Source organism: Anolis carolinensis, chromosome 1 (assembly GCF_035594765.1).
Source record: "Anolis carolinensis isolate JA03-04 chromosome 1, rAnoCar3.1.pri, whole genome shotgun sequence".
Lineage (NCBI taxonomy): Eukaryota > Metazoa > Chordata > Lepidosauria > Squamata > Dactyloidae > Anolis > Anolis carolinensis.
This window is the reverse complement of record NC_085841.1, coordinates 356,618,971-356,639,313: the sequence shown is the minus strand read 5'-3', so window position 1 is coordinate 356,639,313 and position 20,343 is coordinate 356,618,971. Positions and strand designations below refer to the sequence as shown.

General features: G+C 40.5%; 1 long non-coding RNA gene across 1 annotated transcript in view; it reads left to right on the top strand.

The window, feature by feature from the left end:
• The window catches only part of LOC103280608 (uncharacterized), a 28,078-nt gene extending 13,186 nt beyond the window's left edge, over positions 1 to 14,892 (top strand). The window contains exons 3-4 of the long non-coding RNA XR_507459.3: positions 9,752 to 9,870; positions 14,131 to 14,892. This is a non-coding gene — a long non-coding RNA (uncharacterized LOC103280608). The remainder of the gene's footprint in view (positions 1 to 9,751; positions 9,871 to 14,130) is intronic.
• The last annotated feature ends 5,451 nt before the right edge of the window (positions 14,893 to 20,343 follow it).

Here is a 20,343-nt window from a genome sequence, read left to right as displayed (position 1 = left end):
GTGCTGGTACCTTACCAAACTACAAATCCCAGGATTTTATAATATTGAGCCATGTCAGTTAAAGTGGTGCAGAACATCATTCATTGCACAGTGTAGATGCATCACCCGAAAAACCTTTGGCTGTGCTGCAGCGCCACCACATTGGATGTTCAAAGGATGGTAGTGCAGGCCCTATCCAACATCAATCAAATGGTGCAAGAAAGTCCTGTATCTTCATTCAGTTTTCTCATACCCAATTTGGGAGTCATTCATATACATAATTCCTCTAACCCATTTTTTCTGGACTGTCCAGTTAATTTCCTATTTTCTCCCAATCTACTGCTGGTTGTTATAGGCAAGAATTAGGACAATATTGGATGACAATACTAGCATGTTGAGAAACTAGTGGAGGAAATTGTAAAAGAGCTTTATAGATAGTCGGGATTGCACATTCAGATGATGAGACTGTGGTCTAACAATTGTATCTGAACTCAGAAGTCAGAAAGGCTGCTTTGGAAAAAAACTTCAATTGCCAGAATCATCCAGTTAGTCATCAACATGGGCTATCACTCGTGGTTGATTGACTTCCAGAAGTAGAGTCATGGCTTTGGGTCTGTAAGTGACTGCTTAGACCTATTCTGAATCCACATGGTCTTTCACAAAGAGGAAGGACAACAGTTTCCAGATGGAAGGCAGTCATAACAAGGGTTTGTTTGAGGCACCTTCTTCCTCTTGGCACATTTCTCCCTTTCAGCCTCTATTTGTGTCTCTTCAAAATCCACAGCACTTTTGGTAACAGCTGACCTCCAGTTAGAATGCTTAAGTGCTAGGTCTTCCCAGTTCTTGGTGTTTATTCCATATTTTTAAGGTTAGCTTTAAGCCCATCTTTAAATCTATTTTCCTGTCCACCAGCATTTAGTTTTCCATTCTTGAGTTGAGAGTATAGTAATTCCTTTGGAGATTGTGATTGGGCATTCCAGGGAAGTTGATGGCGAAGGATCATTGCTTCAATACTGGTGGTCTTTGCTTCTTCCAAAACATTGACATTTGTCCACCTGTCTTCTTCCCAAGATATTTTTTGGAGGCAACGCTGATGGAATCTTTCCAGAAGACAACTGTCAAAAGTCAGACGCCAATTAGAGAGCAAAATAGAGTTTATTACAGCAACAGTCCAAAAAATAGCTCAACAAACTAAAATACTTAAAACACTTAACTTTCAGTGTTATTAAGGAGAACAAGCGGGTAAAACCCCAAAAAACAAGAACTGGCAAATAATCCAGATTAGCCAGAGATATAATCCGGGTTAAACTTAAAGTTCTAGAACTTGACCCAAAAGTTCACAATGGGCTGAAAAAAGGAGACATGAACGAAAGCAAGCAGTATTGAAGCCCACAAAGCTTTCCCAAAACTCAAAAGTACAAAAGGAGTTCAAAACAAACAAATGCCCAAACTGAGCTAGGGAACTCCCAGTTGAGAGCAGCAAAGCCAGCGAAACAGCGAGACGCTGGCGAGCTTGGAGCAACCGCTGCTGGAACATACACCAAACCAAGAATTAAAGGAGCAGAGAGGGAAAGCATCGTCAAGCAAGTCCAAAGTCGGGATAAACCAGCAGCGCCAAGCTGCTGTAGAAGCAAACGCCAGGCCAGGAGTTAAAGGAACAGAGTGGGAGAATGTCGTCAAGCCGGTCCGAAGTCAGGATAAGCAGCAGCGGTATCAGGAGTGAAGGTAGTAGTCAGCAATAGTAGACAGCCACGGAATAGAGAACAACGCCAAGCCACGGATTGAGAGCGAAAAGCAAAGCCGAGTCAAGTTCCAGTCCAAGGTCCGAGAGGTTGAAGTCATCCAAGAAGGTCACAACACGAAATGGCACAGAGAGCCAAAGCAACGAGGGCAAACAGCAGCTAATACAAAATAGTAATAACAGTGCAGTCCAGGAAAACCCACACAATTCCAGCCCTCCGTTGCAGAATAACCCAGATTAAATTTACAACCGTTGCAAAGTCCCAGTCCAGTCTTCAGTAACACACACAGGAAACCCAATGGCGCCCAGCAACACCTTGCCACACGCAAGGTATAATGGCCAAACAACCCCAATATATCCAAGTCTCCCTGGGCGTCCAAACTATTCACGCCCAAAGAGCAGGTGTCTCAACTTCTTAATATGAATCAGAACTCCACACAGCCAATGCCCTTGGGTCAGGTGTTCCGAATTCCTCATTAGAGTCCCAATCATCCTGCCCATGCCCAACTCTATCCACACCTGTGGACCCCCTCTCACGCCTCCAAGTAGACCAAGTGGGATCTGCTTCTGAAGACACCCAAGCTTCCCCAGCATCAGCAGTATCCATGGGCCCCGATTTGTCCCCAAGCATCTCCGGTGCCCGTGCCCAGTCCGTGCCCAATTTCTCCATTAACACCTGTTACCCAGCATCCATTTCCACCTCAGGATCCCCACATGAATCCTCCTCAGAAGACTCCCCATCAGTCTCCCTGACCCTCTTCCTAAACAAATCCTCCAACGAGCCCTCCTCACGAGGGTTTTTCCTTCCTCTCCTGATCCCACCACTATAATTCACAGTCTCCGAAGGCGCATTCACAACAACAACAGTTACATTAGTAGACAGTCCATGTTTTGCAGGCATACAATAGAGTTGGGAGGACAATATTTATGTCATATATTTGGCTTTATAGGCCAAAGCCATCACTTTGAATTGTGCTCGGTAGCAGACTGGTAGCTAGTGGAGCTGTACGCTTCTCCATTGAGCAATCTGGCTGCACTCATTGGACTAATTGAAACTTCCAAACAGTCTTCAAAGGAAACACCATGTTGAGTGTGTTGCAGTAGTCTATTCGGGATAGTTTTATAAACAAGCATTTTGGTATCTCTATGAATGCCCCAATCCTTGACACACAATGCTTCATTTGAAAAAATGTTAGCGTGGACATATTGGCTGGAGGATTGTGGAATTTGTAGTATAAAATGAGCTTTCTAGAATGTTTGCCTAACTTTACAACTCTTAATTACATTTTGAGCTGGTGACACAGAAAAAACAAGCGTGAGAGCTGCTTAATTGTGTGTCATTGGGGTTTTGTAAATGAGTCCTACAGTTTAATTTTTTGCTTCTGTGAACTAGCCCAAATAATTATTTTAAAATGTCTAGATTCTTGGATAAGCTCTGAATGACTGATATCATCACTGTGCATAAGAACAAAAAAAAATTCTTGTTTTGGACAATGCCAATATGTAAATTACATGAACATTCCTGACTTAATAAGTAATGCACTTGAGATTCTATGAGTAGGTTGGTTTTTTATTCATTTGTATAATTAATTGCCTTGATACAGGAGTCTTGGAGATACTCAGAGGTTGAAACCAAAATAGTATGCAGCATCTTAGTCCTTTACACCATAATGAAGGTGTCAGCTTCGAAACGGATGCTCTCGCTTGTGCTCCAATATGAAACCATGCCAAGTATTAATTGAATTCTTCTTTCTCTGTCCTTCTTTTTCAAGTTCCAAATACATGGCACCAGTGTAATCTCGTTTGGAGAATCTCAAAGTCTTTTGATTCCACTCCTTCATCAACATCCTCCAGCATTTGGCCAATGCTACTAAAGCAATTACTTTAAAAAGCATTCCAATAGCCTTCAGGAAGGATAACACATCTTGCATACCTGAACAGAAAAAAAAATCTACTACTTTGCTAAATGAAGGCTAATTCCTAATGTTTGGTATTTCTGCCCCAAAGTGCTAACAACCTGCAATAATTTTAGTGAATTGTGACTTTAGATAATGGAACATGCAAGTAAAATCAATCGGATGCTGCATGTGCAAGGCACAGAGCAATTCCCATGTGAAATATTAAATGATGTAATATGCATTTTATATGAAGTGCAGTCTTTCTGCCCTGAATAAAAATACCCCGTCACTTCTATGGGGGAATTTATGTATGTAAAACAGTAACAGCATTCTGGGCTCAAGGCAGTTTACAGGTTAAAGAGAAAAAAATGAAAAAACATAAGAGCTGGCAACCTGTTAGAGCATTATGATATAACCTAGATGGACAACTTCATAGCTGTTTTATGTTGACAATAGAACTATTTTGCTCAGTATGGCTGCTTGGCTTATAAGGTGGTTTTTAGGGGCTATATCAGGAAACATGGTCACTAAATGTTCAATTCAGGATTGAAGACAATGTAGTTAAAACATGCAGAGGAATAGGATAAAAATGTTTTTATGTGCTGCAGATTTCAAAGATGCAGACCCCACGTGCAAATTATTGGACTGATGAATTTTGCTACAAATCAATTAGTGTTATCATTTATGGGAAGAGGTGAAAGTTCAGACAACCCAGTCCTGGCTATTCAGAAAATTCAGGCAATTATAATGTTTATCAAGACTGACCAGCTTTTTCCTAAGGCCCTTCCAGACAGGCCCTATATCCCAGGATCTGATCCCAGGTTTTCAGCTTTAAACTGGATTTTTGTGTGTGTCAGAAGCGACTTGAGAAAGTTGCTTCTGGTGTGAGAAAATTGGCCGTCTACAAGGACATTGCCCAGGGGATGCCCAGATGTTTTGATATTTTACCATCCTTCTCTGAGGCTTCTCTTGTGTCCCCACATGGGGAGCTGGAGCTGACAGAGGGAGCTCATCCACACTGTTCCCAGATTCGAACCAACAACCTTCAGGTCAGCAACCCAACCTTCAAGTCATCAGTCCTGCGGCACAAGAGTGTAAGTCAATGTGCCACAGGGGGCTCCACTTTTAAACTGGATTATATGAGTCCGCACTGCCAGATAATCTGGGATAAACAGAAAATTTAGGATCAGATCCTGGAATATAGGGCCTTTCTGGAAGGGCCCCTAGTGATCTTCATCCTGACTTAGAATACAAGAAAATCCTTTGCTGTACTGCTGCAAAAACCTACAAATGCAAAATCTTTGGATAGCTGCCCACTGATCCGATAACAAGGACACCCTTGAAATGCTCCTTTCGTCTCAGTTATGCAGCAGCGAATCCACCCTGCCAAGAACATTGCTATATATCCCATGATGTCAACATGGCTCTGTCTCCTCCTGGAAAGTCAATGTCAATTTCAGCTTGGCTCCAAGCCCTCGGTCTCGCTTACGTTGCAAAAGACACTTTGAATTGCCTGTGAGGGTACTTTCACTTCCTTTCTATTGTTCTCGTGTGTGTTCAAGGCCTCCAAATTGTCTCTGGTTCACGGCAACTGTTTAGGCAAACCTATCAGAGGGTTTCCTGGGGCTTTTTTATTTACCTTGTCTGAAGCGAATTGAGAATACAGTTATAATGTATAAAAAACCACAAACGAAGTTAAAAACTTGACCTTATACTAAAATGTCCTTTGACCAAAAGCTGGCCACTTGGAGTGCCTCTGGTGTCACTGTAAAAAGTCCTCCATTGTGCATGTAGCAGGGCTCAGACTGCATTGTAGTCAGTGGTCTGTGGTTTAGTCTTCCCCACACTCGCATGTCCTGGACTCCACTTTATAGCCCCATTTCTTAAGATTGGCTCTGGATCTCGTGGTACCAGAGGCTGAGAGTGTCCGACATGCCCAGGGCTACCCAGTGAGTTTTCTTGACCAAGCAGGGATTCGAATCTTGGTCGCCAGAGCCATAGTCCAACACTCAAAGTACTAGGCCACACTGACAGTTGAATTCCCCTTTCCCAAAACAAACTATGATGGCTGGAGACAGATGGATAAGTTTAGCATGGAGAAGAGAAGGCCGAGAGGGGACATGTTTAAATATTTGAAAAGATGTCACATTGAGGAAAAGACAAGCTTGTTCTCTATTGCTCTGGAGTTTGACACATTGGAGCAGTGGATTCAAATGGCAAGAAAAGAGATTCCACCTAAACATTAGGAAGAGTGTTAGGCGATTCCTCGTAGGCCAAGAATGATGGTCCTCTCATTCAGGTGTCTTGGGGTATGTTCGTAGGTGGCTGAAGATGTCTGAGTATTTGCAGCACAGCAGTAGTTGGATGGAAGCAGTGGAACGCAGAACAAAGAGACACTCAGAGAAGTTGGTAAAACTATTTACAAAGTTTTACTGTATGCAGTAATAATCAACACAAACAGACTTGCAAACGACAGACGAACAAGGACTGCTCTGTTCTTCAACAGAACTTGACTCGAACTCTAGGCAGACGGAACTCAACTGAACTGACCTGACGCAATCGTTATGCACAAACACTTGTGTCTGGATACTCCCTAGTTCCAGTCACACATCAAGGTCATCATAGCTTCTTGGCAGTTAACTCTTTCCACATTATGGTACATTCTGGATGATGCAATCAGTTGCAATACAAGCATGACACAAATTGCATTTAAACACTATCAATACACAAATCCCACAAAAGAGACCTATTCTTGATCCACATGTCCTCTTGCAGTGAGGGCATCGGTTTCCAGGTGGAAGGTGGTCCTGGTCAGGGTTGGCTTGATGTGCTTTCCTCTTGGCACGTTCCTCCCTTAAGCCCTCCATTCGTGCCTCTTCGAACTCCACAGCACTGCTGGTCACAGCTGACCTCCAATTGGAGTGCTCAAGGGCCAGAGCCTCCCAGTTCTCAGTGTCTATGCCACAGTTTTTAAGGTTGGCATTAATTAGGAAGAACTTCATGATGGTAAGAGCTGTTTGGCAGTGAACTATACAGCCTCCATTGGAGTCTCCTTTTCTGAATGGGCATCTGTTTGGAGTGTTTGATTGTGTGTTCCTGCATAGCAGGGGATTTTATGTTTCTATGAGTTGGGTTTTTAAGCAATCCCAACAAATGAGAGAGATAATAATGATAATAAAATTAAGCTCCTTGAGGTGCTATGAGCCATCTGAAGCTGGGTGAGTCATTCTATCCACTCTTTGGTCTAATCTTGAATGTACCCTCTTGTGATGATCTTTTCCTTTGATAGTTTGGAAGAGTTTCTTTTTTGGATTGCAGTTAGTTGGCAGAGATGGCTGAAGACCTTGTAAAACTGAACCATAGCCGTTAAAGTGGCGCCAAACTGCATTAGTTCTACCAAGTAGATACACCCTATGGGTCCAGCCTCTTATGGTGTGTTATGCATACATACCGTATATACTCGAGTATAAGCCGACCTGAATATAAGCCGAGGCACCTAATTTTGCCACAAAAAAACTGGGAAAACATTGACTCCAGTATAAGCCGAGATACCAATAAAATTACATTAATTGAGGCATCAGTAGGTTCAATGTTTTTGAATCTTTACATCAAACTGTAATTTAAGATATGACTGTTCAACTCTGATTAAATCATTATTTTTATCTTCTTCCATGTAAATGTGCTTCTGTATCCTTTTAATAATAATAGAGTGAAATAATAAATGTAATAATCATAAAAATAAATGCAGTAAAATAATAAATGTAATAATAAATAGAGTAAAATAATAAATGTATTAATAATAATAAAAATAGAGTAAAATAAATGTAAAAGTAACAACAATAATAGAGTAAAATAATAAATGTAACAATACCAATAATAATAGAGAAAAATAATAAATATACCATATATACTTGCGTATAAGCCGACCTGAATATAAGTCCACCAGGACCCTCACCCGAGTATAAGCCGAGGAGGGGTTTTTTTCAGTCCTATAAAAGGGATGAAAAACTAGGCTTATACTTGAGTATATACAGTACATAGATTTCCCAGGAGAAATAATTAGGCATTGCTTTGAAATGAGGAAGAGCTGTATTGAGTTCAATGTCTGTAATTGGAGTTCCCAAACACAAAATTCGGTTGTAGATTTGGTAAACTTGCTGAAATTTGTCATCACTCTGATGGGCTTCAAAGTTTCACCAGGTATAGTTAAATCTTACTTAGATGGCATCTGTTTCTTACAGTTTGACTCCCTTTCTCTGCGTCTTAATCTCTGGAGATCAGAAAACAAGGTTTCTCCATCTTCAATGTGACACCCTTTCTAATATTTAAAGAGGGCTCTCATGTCCTCTCTCAACCTTTGCTTTTCCAAGCTAAGCATACCCAACTCTTTAAGATGTTCCTCATAGGGCTTACCTTCCAGAACTTTGAAGATTTTGGTGATCAGACAAAAAAAAAAAAAGAAAAGAAAGAAAAGAAAAAAAAAGCCTCTGTTCACTGAAAAGTTTGGATTCATTCTCACTCTGACTGTGCTGGTTTGCTATTGCCATCCTTGCTTTTTAATGTGACAACACTGCCACCTGGTGTTGAAAGTGAAAATTGCTCCCAATAACATCAGACTGAAAGGAAGAATTTGTGAAATAAACAATAACCTTTCTAACTAGCTTTTGAAATGCTATAAAAAGAAATAGAAAAAGAAAAAAATGATAAAATTTTATAGCTGAATGGGAGAAGTTAAAAAAATAAAGTACAGTTGAAACCAGATTTTTTTCTTCTTCTGGACTTTAGAAAAAATATATTTCAATGGGTTACTGTGAGTTTTCCGGGCTGTAGAGCCATGTTCCAGAAGCATTTTCTCCTGGCATTTTACCCGCATCTATGGCAGAGGATGTGAGGTCTGTTGGAAACTAGTCAAGTGGGGTTTATTTGTCTGTGGAATGTCCACAGCTTACACCTCCCAACAAAGGATTCCCCCAGGCAGGAAGAAGCCAGTCTTTGAAGCTGCAAGGCCATTCAATGCTAATCAAGGTGGCCAATTGCAACATTCACACTTGCCTCAAACAGATAATAGTTCTTTCTCCCATCCTGGACATTCCACAGATATAAAAACCCTTCTTGCCTAGTTTCAAACACACCTCACAACCTCTGAGGATGTCTGCCATAGATGTGGGCAAAATGTCAGGAGAGAATGCTTCTGGAACATAGCCATACAGCCCTGAAAACTCACAGCAACCCAGTGATTCCAGCCATGAAAGCTTTCGACAATATATATTGAGTTGGGTCTTGACAGTACTTGCATGTGGTCTTTAGCCTAGATTTTAAATTTTGTCAATGATTCAGTTTTATAATATTTTTTAAATTATTATGGAAGTTTGACAGATGGATGTACGGGGCTGGGCACCCTCGATATGAGCTGGTCATTGACCGTAATTAAAGTTTACTTACTTACTACTTACATATATTTCAATGTGTCATAATTGCAGCTAAGCTGTTAAATGCACAGATATAGGAAAATATGGATGTAGTCACAAAAGCTGACTGGTTAAAAAAATCTTTATGACATGGGGAAGATGAACAAATTGACAAATCTAATAAAAGAAAAGGCACTGGAAAAAAGAGGAATGAAGACTAATAATGGAATACATGAGAAAAACTAGGAAACGGAAGCAATTTTAGGCTAAGATCGTTAATGAAAATCATATACAAGTGAAAGCCATATCTGAAGTAATTAAAGAGATAGAAGATAAATATTTATGCTTATTCAGTAACGCAGAGGAGAAAAATATAGTGCATAGTTTTCTAGTGTGATCTTGCAAGTGGGAAGTTGTTTATGTACTAATGTTAGTTCATATATGTAGTTGTAGTACTTGTTAGTTTAGTATCCATGTATGCATGATTTATTATTTATTGCTCTGTGTAGTTTTATAACACCAAGTATCCCTTTAAAACATAAAAACATTATTGGCGTATGGTGGTGTATTCATATTTATCACTGTGTATTGTTATTTTGTCCAACTGAAAACTGGGAAAAATTACACAGACATAGTATTAAAACACATGGTTTGCAAATGAATGTTGTGTGAAGAAAAGGGAAAAAATGTTTTTTTGAATGGCAATTATTTTCTTATTTCCACAGCGGATCCAAGCCTTGTATTAACAAATACCTTAACAACGTCGAAAGTAGCCTATTTTAAGAGAAAATATGCAGAAGAAGAAGAAGATTTACATCAGGATTACCAGGGGTATTTTCCAAAAGTGAGTCTAGGAGGGTATTGTTTTTAAATGGAGGGGGAGAATCAATGGCATGTCCTGATCTATTCTTTAAAATTTAAGCAAATTTTCCTTGCGAAGATTGCAAAGCCAGAAGTAGGCAAAATAAAAATGCAACAGGTCTTACCATTTGGGATCCTAATAGTAAAAATATGAAGGTTCCAGGTTCGTACTGCAAAGAAAGAAAAAATAAATAAAAATTGAACCCAGTATTAAAATAGCTTCCAAAATGAAATTTGACAGATTATTTAGACTTTTGGAAGAAAAGGATAAGAATAAGGATAAGAAAGCTAATGAAGCAAACATGGATAGAAACCAAAAAAGCATGCACAGAATCCAAGGAATAGTAATTACAGCAACAACAATATGTGTGTTTTATATAGCGATTATGTGTTGTTGTCTGTGTTATGACCCACCTCGAGCCATGAATTAAAATTATTAGTATGTTAACAATCCCTCTTTTCCCCCTCAAATTTGTGACTCAAAGTGATTTGCACTTAAAGAGCAACATAATAAAAAACATACCAAAGGTAAATATTAAACTGGAATTAAATGAAAACCAATCAGTATGAAAACACATCTAAAACTCATTTAATAGATCAAGGCAGGACCCTCTCTAAAAACTATATTTTAAAAAAAACCTGCTTGAAAAGAAAGATTTATTTATTTATTTATTTATTTACAGTATTTATATTCCGCCCATCTCACCCCGAAGGGGACTTAGGGCGGATTACAATGAACACATATATGGCAAACATTCAATGCCAACAAACAAACAACATACATTAGACAGACTCAGAGGCATTTTTAACATTTTTCCAGCTTCACGATTCCGGCCACAGGAGGAGCTGTTGCTTCACCGTCCAGTAGTGGCTGTACTTCCGCATTCCTTTCCTCGTGTTTTGCTGGCAGTTTTATGGTGTTGTAAATTAGCCTCCCGCATAAAGCGTCCCTAAATTTCCCTAATTGACAGGTGCAACTGTCTTTCGGGGCTGCATAGGTCAACAGCAAGCCGGGGCTATTAATGGTCGGAGGCTTAACCCGACCCAGGCTTCGAACTCATGACCTCTCGGTCAGTAGTGATTTATAGCAGCTGGTTACTAGCCAGCTGCGCCACAGCCCGGCCCTTGCAACTGGAAGGACAGCAAGGAGGGAGCCATTCTGCCTCTTTGGGAATTAAATTCCAAAATCGAGGGGCAGCCACCAAGAAGGCCCTGTCTCACATTCCCACAAACTTTGCTTGTGATGATGGTGAGACCGAGACAAAGGCCTCACTTGCGGACATCAGAATCCAGACTGGCTCATAGAGGAAGATACTATCTGCCAGGTGGCTTGGATCTGAGCCTTCTATGGCTTTAAAGGTCATAAGCAGCACTTTGAATTGTGGCCAAAAACAAACTAGCAGCCAGTGGAGCTGTTGTAATAGGAGGTTGCGTGCTCTCTGTAGCCAGCCCCAGTTAGCAACCTGGCTGCAGCTTATTGGAGTTTCTGAACACTCTTCAAATGCAGTCTCACATAGAACGTGTTACAGCAATCCAAACAATATGTAACCAAAAACATGTACTATCATGTCCACATCCAGCATCTCATGAAATGGGTGCACTTGGTGTACATGTTTTAAATGTATGAAAACAGTCACATCACAGAAATATTGAGTCTCCAGGTACAAGGCTGAGTCCAGCATTTGTAAAACTGTGTCTTCAAGGAGAGTATCACCCCATCTGATACAGATTATGGATCCCTAGATTATGGAATTGGAATCTCCGGTCATCCAGGAATCCACAGATCAAGCAATCCGAAGGCAACCCTAACCATAGAGACTCCTATTCCATGTCAACAGTAATGTATGCCAGTTTTTCCTAGCCAGGATCAACTTTATTCCAACCTGCCATCCTTCTCTGGCCAGCAGGGATGCTGACACAGCAACAAGAAAGCTAAAGGAACTGTCCAAGGTGCTGGATACTACTGCATCAGAACTTCTAAACTTTTTTCCCATTTGGGACCTCTTTTGGGGTGAAAAATTTTGATGTGACCCTGAGACTATAGGTATATAAAATAGATAGAAATTAAAAAAAATTACTGATAATAAATCTGCATTTGCAAGACTTGCTAAACCGGCTGATTTTCTTTTTTTGTGGAGCACAGCTGAAGCGTCTTCTGCAGAGTCTACTGTAAACACTGCACATTGTTGCTGACAGATTTGTGTAAATGGGTGACCTTCAGAAACTTTTTACTGTTCCCGTTTTATTTTGCAATCCCAAGATTGAGCTAAGGGGACCCAATTTAGAGTTAGGACCCATAGTTTAAGAAACAATAGTCTACATCAGTAGTTCTCAAACTGTGGGCTATGGCCCAGTAGTGGGCCGTGAGAATGAAAATCTGGCCCGCGAACCTCCTTCCTCTTTATTTATTTATTTTATTTCTGCTCCTTTTCACAGAGTATTGCACTGGATAGACCACATAAGCTCTAGATGATTAAATATGGTTTTCTGTGGGTGAGCATATGGCGACTACTGGATGGTATATGTTCTGTATCAGAAACTAAATTTATTTATTTATTTATTTACAGTATTTATATTCCGCCCATCTCACCCCGAAGGGTACTCAGGGCAGATCACATTATATACATATAGGACAAACATTTAATGCCCAAATACACATAGACAGAGACAGACACAGAGGCAATTTAACCTTCTCCTGAAGGGATGTTCGATTCTGGCCACAGGGGGGAGCAGCTGCTTCATCATCCACTGTGACAGCACTTCCTCATTCCAATGTCGCAAATTAGCTAAATTTGCCTCCCCACTTTATAAGTGGTACCTTATTTCCTGATTGATAGATGCAACTATCTTTCGGGTTGCTAGGTCAGCAATGAGCAGGGGCTATTTTTTTTTAATTGACGGGTGCTCACCCCACCACGGGCTGGCCTTGAATTCCTGACCTCATGGTCAGAGTGATTTATTGCAGCAGGCTGCTCACCAGCTTGCGTCACAGCCTGGCCCCTGATGTGGTCTATCTAATGCAATTTCTGAATCAGCACTCCAAATAACGAAACCGAATCTAAAGTTGACCAAAAACTCATTCGTAACCCTTTTGGGACTAATGTTGGAGAGTGGTCTCCGGTCAAAGTTGTCCCTGGTCAAGTGGGCCCTGGTAAAGCACTGGTTTACATAGAGATCCAGAACCTTGGAGAGCATTTTTGAAATCCTGGTTGAAATGCAGACTGGAGAATCGTGTCACAATGATATGAAAGCAACCAGGCACTGCTGGCCCATAGATTTCAAACATCACTGCAGAATGTAATGCCATTGTATCATTTAAAGCAAGAGTGGGGTGCATGAGTCCCTTAGCCTGTTTGGTGTTCTTCAGACACTTTATTTGCAGCCAGGTGGAAATGTTCCTTTTAGAATAGAGTTCAGTATTCTGTTTCTACAGATCAATGTTTTTCAGCTTGGTGGCAACCCGGCTCCATGTTTTAGGACATTTGCTGGCAGACTTGCTTTCCTTTAGTGAAGGAAGGATTGAAGAAATACAAGGAACTAATGGGATTCAGGGATCATAAAATGGGGTATAGGTAAATCATCATCATCATCATCATCATCATCACCACCATCATCATAATTTAATTACTTATTAATCGCCCTCCAGCCACGATGCTCTAGGCGATTTACAAGATAAAATTGTAAAGGATAAAAATACATACATACAAATATTGATAAAATTAACATAGATTAAAAGTTCTAGTAAAGGTAAAGGTTTCCCCTGACATTAAGTCCAGGCGTGACTGACTCTAGGGGTTGGTGCTCATCTCCATTTCTAAGCCAAAAAGCCGGTGTTGTCCATAGACACCTCCAGGTCATGTGGCCAGCATGACTGCATAGAGCGCCGTTACCTTCCCGCCGGAGCGGTACCTATTGATCTACTCACATTTGCATGTTTTCTAACTGCTAGGTTGGCAGGAGCTGGGGCTAACAGCAGGCTCTCATTCCACTCCCGGGATTTGAACTTGGGACCATTTAGTCCGCAAGTTCAGCAGCTCAGCGCTTTAACACACTGTGCTACCAGGGGTATAGGTGACAATAATATCACTAGATGGAGAGTGGATCAAGTGATACTCGTGTCTCTGTCATTTTAGACCTTTGTCTTCCTTGGTATGACCTGTTTTTCCAGCTCAGCTTTGCACTAAGTGAGTTTTCTACCTGAATTCCCCACTAATATCTTTTATCCTCTGCTTACTCACCATAGCACCTGATCCTACCCGAAGATCGGACTTGTATTTTGAAACTTTCTCTGCAGAAGCTTCAGTTTCTGGAAGACCCCGAGATCTATCTCCGCCGGTCGGTCCTGATTAATAATTTGCTGCGGAAGATCCACCTGGAGACCGAGCAGGAACGCTATGAGTACTTTAAGGGAGCCCCGTGCTGCCGGACTGCCTACTCGGATGCCAGAAAACGGCTGAAGTTCATGGTGCAGGAATGCCGGTCTCAGTCCCTTTATTACGAAGAGCTGCATTCGTATCATATCGTGCCTTACGAACCTACAGAGAGTGCCCTTTATGGAGTGGGCTATTCCGGTGGCCATTTGGAGCAAAATTCTCAGTTGCTTATTTATCAGATGAAGTAAGGTGGCTTGTCTTTCCCATGTTCGTTCCTGAACGTGGTGGCTTCTAAGCATGTTAGTGGTTCCAAATGTAAGGGAAGGTCTTCAGCTGTCTTGGGCAGAGCTCCAGAAATGGAGTTCAGGGCTTAGGCCTCTTTGGTTGACTTGGTATCTGTAAGAAATCAGTGCAATAGCGGGATTTCTGAGAAGCAGAAAGACCTTTAACGCAGTCGTGGTGGGCTTGTCAGCTGTCTGTCTGTACATAATTGAATTCACACTTGCAGCTCAACTCTTCTACCCCCCCCCCCCCAAGAAAGTTAAACTCAATATAAGAAATTGATTCAATAGAGAGGATTTGGTGAGGATTTAAACAAGGTTGTAACTCATTTCCACCTTGGAAGGGTAAAGACAAGAGACATTAGAAGACTTCTTTGCTATGAAAAGTATTGGTTTCATTTTCATCCTTTTTGTGGGGGTGGGTGGATGGTAGTAATTTTAGAATATTCAACAGTATTATATATTCAGCAATTGATGAGATTAGTAATTCAATTGCTGGCAAGCTTGGTTTTTTGTTCTGGTAGCTTTGAAAATTGTTAAATTTAAGTGAAACGGAGATCTGGGAATAGGTTGTCAGAAAAGAAAACAAATGCATGCATCTGCTCATCTCAGACCTTTCAGCTTAATTCAGACCCTCTCTGGAGTTCCTGAACCAGAATGTAGAAGCATTACTTTCTTGGACTACAGGTCCCATAATCCGCCAACCAGTATAGGAATTGGCCATGCAATCTGGAAGATTCTGAGAATTGTAGTCTAGAAGGTAATGTTTCCAAGTTCAGCATGGAACAAAGCAAAGTAATGATGTACTGTATCTTAGGCAAACTTCATGTTGGAGGCATTATTCTGTTTATTATTATTATTTTTAAAATCTACAACCCCCCAAGGCTTAGCAATTGAAATTAATAATACAGTAGGAGCCCCCATATTTGCAGGGGTGACATTCCCTGATTGAAACACAGATATGACTGAATATCATTCAGATAGATTGCTGTTGGTCCCAGTATACCACAGAGTTGTTTTGGGGGACCTAAAGATTTCCTGGGTCCTCCAATGCAATGTTATGATAACTTCCAGGGAAAGCATCCCATTGAATTGCCTGGAGAACATATCAAATTCCAAAAATGACAATTCACCCCCAGGTTCATATTTGAGAAACCATGGATACACTTACTATACTGATGGAATGGACAGAAATACAGTAGAGTCTCACTTATCCAACATAAACAGGCCGGCATAATGTCGGATAAGGGAAAATGTTGGATAATAAGGAGGGATTAAGGAAAAGCCTATTAAACATCAAACTACGTTATGATTTTACAAATTAAGCACCAAACTATCATGTTTTATAACAAATTGACAGAAAAAGCAGTTCAATACACTGTAACGTTATGTAGTAATTACTGTATTTATGAATTTAGCACCAAAACATGGCAATGTATTAAAACATTGACTACAAAACTTTGGCTACTAACAAATTGACTACAAATAAAGATAGAATTGCATAAACAGTAACAACATTGTCAGGAATTAAATCTGTAAAAAGTTCAGTCCTTGCTGCCTAGAGAAACAGTCGTGGATACGGGTGGGATGCAGACTGTGTTGAATAATCCAGAACGTTGGATAAGTAAATGTTGGATAAGTGAGACACTACTGTATATAGAAATAAGAAGCAGGTTGTTTCAGACCACTTTCTCAGAAGAGGAATTTTTTTTTAGAACTGAGTTTATTATAGTTCCATTAGCACACCCTTCATTATGGTAAACTAAATTTGAGTGGAGAAAGTCTGTTGCTGTTGTTGCTAGTGTAGACAGAAATTAATGCGGATGTATTGCACATTACTCTGAGATCGATCAGTTTTGGTTGATCGTTTCTCTGCCCAATGTTGACCTATTAGTATCAGTATTAATAATTTGTCAGGTAAATGTGTGTGTATGTGTGTGTGTGAATGATTGCTATGGGTCGATCATATGATTGAATAAGTGAATTATATACAATGGCCATAAATCCTTGAGAAAAGAAAGAATGTTATTTTCTGTGGCTACAGCTGGCCAAACTGGCTGGGTGGTTCTGGGAGCATTAACCCCCAAAAAGCTATCTTTTCCAAGCTGTGAAGTAGATACCAGTCTATTCAGTATTGTCACAGTGTTTGCTGTGGATGTTGATATCTAGTTGGCATTTGTGAAATTCTCAGTATCTTCAAGCACATCACACCAAGAAGGAAGCTAATGGGTTGGTGAGGATCGGTCAGAAATGTTGTAGCTGCCAAAGGTATGTCCTCTGAAAATCAGTTTAAATCTCTACTCCAGACGTATCTTATTATCAAAGGTTTCTATTGTTGCCTGAACATCATATCAACTGAAATTGATTGCTGAGACACATATCTCTAAGGAAACTGATTTACATCAGTGTGGGTGGAGGCAGAACTTCTGGGTTATGTAACTTTATGTATACTTAAGAACTTAGTGAATTGCAAAGACTGGAAATTGGAAATGTCCAGACTGATACACTCCAGGACTGATGCACATTGCTTCTGTTATGCATTGGTTCCAATGTGAATCAACTACTTTGCAAGCTCTCTTATGTAGTAACACAACAGCAGCACTTTACTGAATCCAGATGCAATGGACCTGCCCAATTCTAATTCCTGCAGACAGAACTTAAAAGTTTCAGAAGTTGCATATAAACCCTCCCTCCTGCTTTCAGAAGAGTTAATTTTAGATTCTGAATTCCATGTTCTTAAACCCATCCTATAAATGACTTCTATGGGCCCTTCCAGACAGCCATATAACCCAGAATATCAAGGCAAACAACCCAAAATATCTACTTTGAACTGGGTTATCTGAGTCCATACTGCCATATAATCCAGATCAATGTGTATTGTATACAGCTGTGTGGAAGGGGCCTCAGTGACATGCTAATTGAGCATCTAGGGAATGTTTCTGCTTGTTCATGCGACTAGAACTCTGGATAGCTTCGCTAACATCCTTTCATGGTGGCACCACTGCTAGGGCTTTGGATCAGCTATAGTTATTCCTCAGAGTAATGTTTAGTTCTGGCCAGTTTGTCATTTCTGTACACTGAATTACCATTGTTCAAGAGAGCTGGCATGGACACATGAAGATAGTGTCATTAGGAATGCAGGGAGCTGCCTTCTACTGGGTCAGAGCATAGGTCCATGCAGCCTAGTACTGTCAACAAGGGCTGGAATCCATGCATAAGTTCCCCTATAGAAGCATTTTGGCATTTTCACATGGAATAGCCATATTCAGTTCAAGCAGAGGTAGAGATATCACTGCAGGTGGATACATACTGAACATTGTGCATTAAATTGCGTATTTGATGTCTTGTTTCAAATGTGCCATGTTTCCACTCAACATGAGGGTTACATATTACTTCACATGCTGAGATTTATGCTATGCAACCCAGATGTAGGATCTTGAATTCTTGATTGGTAACAGTTCTCTAGAGTTTCAGACAGGATCTTTCCTAGCTTTGCCTGGAGATCCCTGTTATTTTCTTCTGGAAATCCCCTAACCAAGTATTAATCAAGCCTCATCCTGCTTTGCTTCTGAAATCAGATTAAATAAAATGGAAACAATATTCTGATCCAAAGCCCAGTACTCTTGCCAGAGGTCCAGATTGATTAATTGTGGAGAATCACTGAAATTCCACCAAGGCCCATAAGTGTTTGACTTTTTGTATACATTGGCTGCCAACCCAATGAGAGTCTTTCTAGATACCACTACTCAATACCATTTTAATAGGAAGCAGCATAGGTTTAACTTTGGGAATTTCTGTTCATAATGCCAATGCTGTCCTCCTTAAGCTACAGCTTTGTTCTGTCTTTTCAAAGTCTATATGTAAATGCATTCCTCACTGGAAAGAATTTTTAAAAATTAAGAATAAGAAGGACCAGGGCCACATGTAAGTGGTAGGATGCTACCATGCGTACCACGTTATTAGTCTCAAAATGATCTCAGATTCTTTGATTCTTTTCCAATTAGATTTTGGGCAGAAGAAAGCACATAAGCACTGTGCCCAGTTTTTTGCAGGTGAGATGAGAGGCTAAGGTGTGCTTAAGAGAACAGTGGCTTCTCACACTTAACATTCAATAGAATGGTGCATGCTTTTTCTAACACTTTTAAAAAACCATGTAAATAAATGAAACCAAGATTGTTAACTTTTTTCCAACTGACACCATGGGTTTGGGATACTGCAGATAATCCAGCTTAGTTGAAGTCAGTAATCTGAACAGTATTTTTTTTAGTTTTTTAGTTTTAAGTTGAATACATTCCATTGGGTGTTTCAGCATATTTTGTGGAGTGATAGCACCTTCTGTCCAAGTGCTCCAGACCAGCACTCTCCTTAGTCCCTCTATTTCATATTTGGTCCTTCAGGTATCTATAGAATACAACTCTCACTATCCTTGCTATGCGAGCAGATGCTGGGATGGTTATGATTTTATGAGTGCCAGATGTCATTGGGTTACAACTCTAATGGTACCATTAAGAACTGGGCCAAAAACATCACTTTAAGTCAACTTAGTGGTTCCTCCTTTGGCACGACACCAACAGAATCTCAAGGATTCCTCAGAACTTATCTAGCCGAAATGTCTCCAAGGGGTTCTGTGCCTCCATGGGGTGTCACTGGGTTTCACCAACAATAAAAATTGAATCAGGTAAAAGCCTGTCTGAATTATATCATAGAGTTGGAAGGGACCTTAGCAGCCAACTAGTTCTATCTCCTGATGAATGCAGCATCTACAATACAGGATGCAAACTTTTTCTTTGTGTCAGGAGCGACTTGAGAAACCGAAAGTCGCTTCTGGTGTGAGAGAATTGGCCGTCTGCAAGGATGTTGCCCAGGGGACACCCGGATGTTTTGATGTTTTTACCATCCTTGTGGGAGGCTTCTCTCATGTCCCCGCATGGAGCTGGAGCTGATAGAGGGAGCTCATCCGCACTCTCCCCGGGTTGGATTTGAACCTGACAGCCTTTAGGTCAGCAATCCAACCTTCAAGTTACAAGGATGCAAATGACAACATGTCTAATAGTTGGCCCTTCAATAAAACCAGTGATGTATCTTGGGGCCTCACCCAAGTTTTCTTGTCAAAATCTCTTTAAAACATTATCTCTATTTATGGGTCAGATAACAACTAGTAACTGGTTTGATTCAATCTCTTTTTATGCATTCTGGGGAATGTATGGAGTCACACAACTGTCCTGCCCACAGTGTTCCCATACACAGTGGTCCATCCACTATCAGAGTCCTGATCACACAGGGGACACAATCCTATTGTAATATCCCTGTGAAAGTGGCTGAACCTTTTGGTACCTTCCAGAAGACCCATCTTCAGTTCAGGTTTTGTAGATTTGGTGCCATTGTGTATATATAATGCTTTGATTGTACTATGGGTATTATAATTCAGTTGCATAACATAGCTAGTCAACATAAGCTGGTGTGGGATGTATAATGTATAGAGATTGATGCCCTGTCATCCTGATATTCTTAGATCTCGCTCAACATGCCCAACTCATATTCACTGTAATGTGAGTAGAAATGAGGTATTCCTTTTGCTAAATGTAGGGAAGTTGGGAATTAAGGGATAAGGCCTTATAAGTATTGGGATTCTGGGATAGGAATATCTAGTATGGACATCCTTGATCCCACATTATGCCTTGTTCATGACTCAGAATGTATGAAAAGGGATTCAATGCTGTTTGACAGTGGAATACATTGATTGCATCATTGAGTGTTGGACTCTCCATTTTGGAGAGGTCTTTAACAGAGATTTGATGGACA